A 4,866-nucleotide genomic window follows, 5' to 3' on the forward strand; every position below is an offset into this window, starting at 1 on the left:
TAGTACTGTGGACCTGGAACTGGCTAGGTGCTGTCCGGCTCGCACACAGAAAGGATGGCCGAGCAGACCGATGGCTTCTGGGAAGCAGCATAGGAGATGCAGAAAAGGAACAGGCAAAGAGACGGGAAGGGATGAAGACAGGCAAAAGCGGATGGGGAACCAATTTTGTGTACTGCTCGCCGAGGTAGCGCCGAAGTGGTCACGTCAGTACTGGGTCTAGGGATGCCGGTTCCAGTTAATGCGCATCGCCGTTTTACTCCACTAGACGTTGCCTTATCTGGCGACGTGTCTTGTGTACCCACACCACGTAAATCAACTAAGCACTTGCTCTTGTAGCGTCTTGTAGTGTCGCAGGTCCTCTGGTAGGTAGGTAAGCGTCGGCGACGTAGCTGCAGCTGTGGTGTCTCGTGTAAGTCAGAGGCTGGATTGGATACGGGATGGCCGTTGTCGGCTGCGCCCTGCTGTAGCAACGTTCCCTGTCCCGCTACACTGATGGACCTGGTTTGCCAAAGTAGGCAACATCAAAGTTGCCGCCTATGTGAGGCATGCATGTACATGCAGCAAGGCATCATGTAGCAAGGCTGCCTATGTATGAGACACACACACACGCACCATGTCTGGTTGTGTTGCCTGTCGAATGGGTTACATAGTTACACAAACAGTCATAGCCATGCGGGGCCCCATGCACGCATGTACGAATGTCTCATTCAAAATCGAATCTATATCTTATACGGCCATTCAATCTCTGACTTCTATATTGAGTCATCAACATCATTCGTCCAGGACGTGAGCAATAGTTCGTTTTCAATACGGTTGGCAGGCACTTATAATGCAGACAGCCAAGCGGGTGACAGAAACTTAAAAGACGGACACATATGTGCCCGCATCATTCGTTTAGTCGGTCGCCATGCCGGCAGCGAACCCTGCACTACTTTGACTCGCATGCCTCGCATGCATGCATGCATGCATCTGCGTGTGCATGCAATGCATATATATACATTAAGCCGCACAGATCTCTTCAAACACGGGGCTACAGCGAGATCGCATGCATGTGCAGGCTGCCCATGCACCGCCACACATGAACCCCCTGAGGTGCCCTGCCCGAAAATGCGTGCACATTCCCTAAAGTAACTCATCTCGTGCGAACTGCTGGTGACCAGGCGCAAAGCATAGGGGGAAGGGACAAACACAACAAGCAAAGACTATGAAAAAACAACCCTGTTTGTTCACAAAAGAGATTATGTCCGGTGACCTGTGAAAAACAGGGCGGGCCAGCCACTTAAGCATTCCATCCGCTTGTAGCACCTTCTCAAATATTAAAACTCATATCTCCTGCCTTTCAAAAGTACCCCCCCGCCGTCTGGTATGACATTCGTAAGGTAAGCACGCATGCTCATGTATGTGCGGTAGTGTCACCGTGCAAAACCGAACGCGCGCTGTATGTTGCAGGACATACTACTTGTCTGCCTCGTCTCGTGATGGAAGCGCTGCCAGATTGGCCTGTTTCGGCCCGCGCAGTCCATCGGGGCCACAGAAAACTTCGCCACCAGCTAGCCCTGCTTGGTCCTAACCGTAAGCTTTTATGCATGCAGGTGTGCGTGCGTGCAGGCAGCATGCATCGCGAATTGCCTCTCATGCTTTCGAACGCAAACAAGCGGGGGCCACGTACAGCGACGAGAGATGCAGATATAATGAAGAGCCCTATGGAACAACCGCCTGTCAGACCACTATGCATACCTACAAATACGCTCGTACACGCACATACACGCACATACACGCATATAAACACATACACACACACCTGACTTGCAAGTCCACACAAAAAGGCGTGCCATCTATATACGTATGGTATTTCTTATGTACATAGGCATGCAAGCGGATAAGAAACATACCAACATGCATTGCCGTATGTACACATGCCCATGCCACAGCTAAATATCCGATATGCGTGTCTGCGATAACCCTACTGATAAAACATGTCTGCACACTCGCATCCTTATATGCAAGAAGTAAAAACGATCAGAAGATTCTGATACGGCCGCTGTCAGCCGGGTAAGGGCACGAGGCCGCTCTCGAGGTGCAACAACTCAGGCCGCACTTCAAAAAGTGCGAGGTGCGGTTCAGGAGGGAGGGTGTGCCGCGTATGTGGGCGGCGGAGGTGGCCGCTCTACATGTGTCGGCTCCAACGGCTGTGGACTCCATGGGGGCTGTGGTGATGAGGGTGATGGGTGAAATGGTAACGAGGGTGATGGGGACTGTGGTGGCGAGGGCGATGGTGGCAAGTGTGGATGAGGCGGGTGCGGAGGTGGAAGGCGTGGCGGCCGAGGGGGAGGACGTGGTGACCGAGGTGAGGGAGGAAGCGGTGGGGAAGGCGGTGAGGGTGGAGGCGGCGGAGACGGGGGTAGTGGTGATGGCGGCTCTGGAGACGGGGGCTCAGGGGACGGTGGCCAGGGCGATGGTGGTGGGGGCGATGGGGATGGTGGTGATGGTGGTGGGTGTGGAGGTCGCGGAGGAGAAGGTGGTTGGGGAGGTGGAAGGCGCGGCGGCCGAGGAGGAGGTCGGGGAGGTCGTGGTGCGGGTGGGGCTGGGGGGGAAGGCGGTGAAGGCGGAGCTGGGGAAGGGGGTAGTGGTGATGGCGGATCTGGAGACGGGGGCTGAGGTGATGGCAGCGGCGGAAGTCCCGGATAAGGAGATGGCGGCGGCAGTGATGGCCCTGGCGGCGACGGAGGATCTGGGGGAGGGGGCGGTGGGGGTGGTGGCCGCGGTGGCGGGAAAGGAGGTCGCGGAGGAGAAGGTGGTTGGGGTGGTGGGAGGCGTGGCGGACGAGGAGGAGGTCGTGGGGGCCGAGGTGAGGGAGGTGTGGGCGGTGACGGCGGTGACGGTGGCAGTGGGGGCGGGGGCTCGGGCGATGGCGGATGAGGCGAAGGCGGATCAGGCGATGGCGGCGGCGGTGGTGGTGATGGGGGCTCTGGCGACGGTGGTGACGGGGGTGGAGGTAGAGGAGGAGGAGGGAAAGGTGGCTGGGGTGGTGGGAGGCGCGGCGGACGAGGGGGAGGTCGTGGGGGCTTCGGCGATGGAGGAGGTGGAGGGGAAGGCGATGAAGGTGGGGGAGGGGAGGGGGATAGTGGTGATGGTGGATTTGGAGACGGGGGTAGTGGTGATGGTGGATTTGGAGACGGGGGTAGTGGTGATGGTGGATTTGGAGACGGGGGTAGTGGTGATGGTGGATTTGGAGACGGGGGTAGTGGTGATGGTGGATTTGGAGACGGGGGTAGTGGTGATGGTGGATTTGGAGACGGGGGTAGTGGTGATGGTGGATTTGGAGACGGGGGTAATGGTGATGGTGGATTTGGAGACGAGGGTAGTGGTGATGGTGGATTTGGAGACGGGGGTAGTGGTGATAGCTCTAACGGCGGCTGTGGAAAAGGCGGATAAGGTGATGGCGGTGGCGGTGATGGGGCGGGTGGTGGTGGCGGTGATGGCGGTGATGGCGGTGGAGGGGACGGAGGTAGCAGTGGCGGAGGTGGTCGCTGTGGTGCTGAGGGAGGTGATGGCAATTGCGGGAATGACGGTGGGGTTGGTGTTGGCGGCGGTGGGGGTGATGGCGACGGTCTCTGCGTGGCCGGGGGTTCAGGTGACGGAGGTGATGGCAGCGGGAAGGACGGCAGTTGAGGAGAAGGCGGGTGTGGAGGTGGAAGGCGTGGAAGGCGTGGCGGACGTGGAGGAGGTCGTGGGGGCTTCGGTGAGGGTGGAAGTGGTGGGGAAGGCGGCGAGGGTGGAGGCGGCGAGGGTGGAGGCGGCGAGGGGGGTAGTGGTGATGGCGGCTCTGGAGACGGTGGCTCAGGGGACGGTGGCCAGGGCGATGGTGGTGGTGGTGGTGGATGAGGAGGAGGGGAAGGCGGCTGGGGTGGTGGGAGGCGTGGCGGGCGAGGAGGAGGTCGTGGGGGCCGAGGTGAGGGTGGAGATGGCGGAGAAGGCGGCGAGGGTGGAGGAGGGGACAGGGTTAGTGGTGATGGCGGATATGGAGACGGGGGCGGTCAGGGGACGGCGGTAGCGGCGGCTGTGGGAAAGGCGGGTACGGAGGTGGCGGTGGCAGCGGTAGGAATGGCGGTGGTAGTGGTGGTGACGGCGATGGCGGTAACGGGAGTTGAGGGAATGACGGTGGGGTTGGTGTTGGCGGCGGTGGGGGTGATGGCGACGGTGGCTGCGGGGCCGGTGGTTCAGGTGACGGGGGTGATGGCAGCGGGAAGGACGGCAGTTGAGGAGAAGGCGGCTGAGGTGGTGGAAGGCGTGGCGGACGTGGAGGAGGTCGTGGGGGCTTCGGTGAGGGTGGAAGTGGTGGGGAAGGCGGCGAGGGTGGAGGCGGCGAGGGTGGAGGCGGCGAGGGGGGTAATGGTGATGGCGGCTCTGGAGACGGTGGCTCAGGGGACGGTGGCCAGGGCGATGGTGGTGGTGGTGGATGAGGAGGAGGGGAAGGCGGCTGGGGTGGTGGGAGGCGTGGCGGGCGAGGAGGAGGTCGTGGGGGCCGAGGTGAGGGTGGAGATGGCGGAGAAGGCGGCGAGGGTGGAGGCGGAGACGGGGATTCGGATGAGAGAGGTGTTAACTGCGGTGGCAGTGGTGACGGCTGCAATGGTATAGAGGGGAAGTGCGGGTTAGGCGGAAGGGGTGATGGGGAGCGCGTTGCAGGTGGCGGAGTTGGGTTCATCGGGGGTGGTGAAGATGGACTGACGGGCGATTGTCTTGGAGAAGGTGGTGAAGAGGGCGGCTGTGGTGGCGGTTCGGGGTTTGGTCCAAGTACCGGTGGTGGCGGGGGTGATACTTCAGGGTGCTGAGGTGACGGCCTGGCAAGCGGCGGCGGTGGCGATC

This window comes from Volvox carteri (genome assembly GCF_000143455.1).
Source record: "Volvox carteri f. nagariensis unplaced genomic scaffold VOLCAscaffold_12, whole genome shotgun sequence".
Taxonomy (NCBI): Eukaryota; Viridiplantae; Chlorophyta; class Chlorophyceae; order Chlamydomonadales; family Volvocaceae; genus Volvox; species Volvox carteri.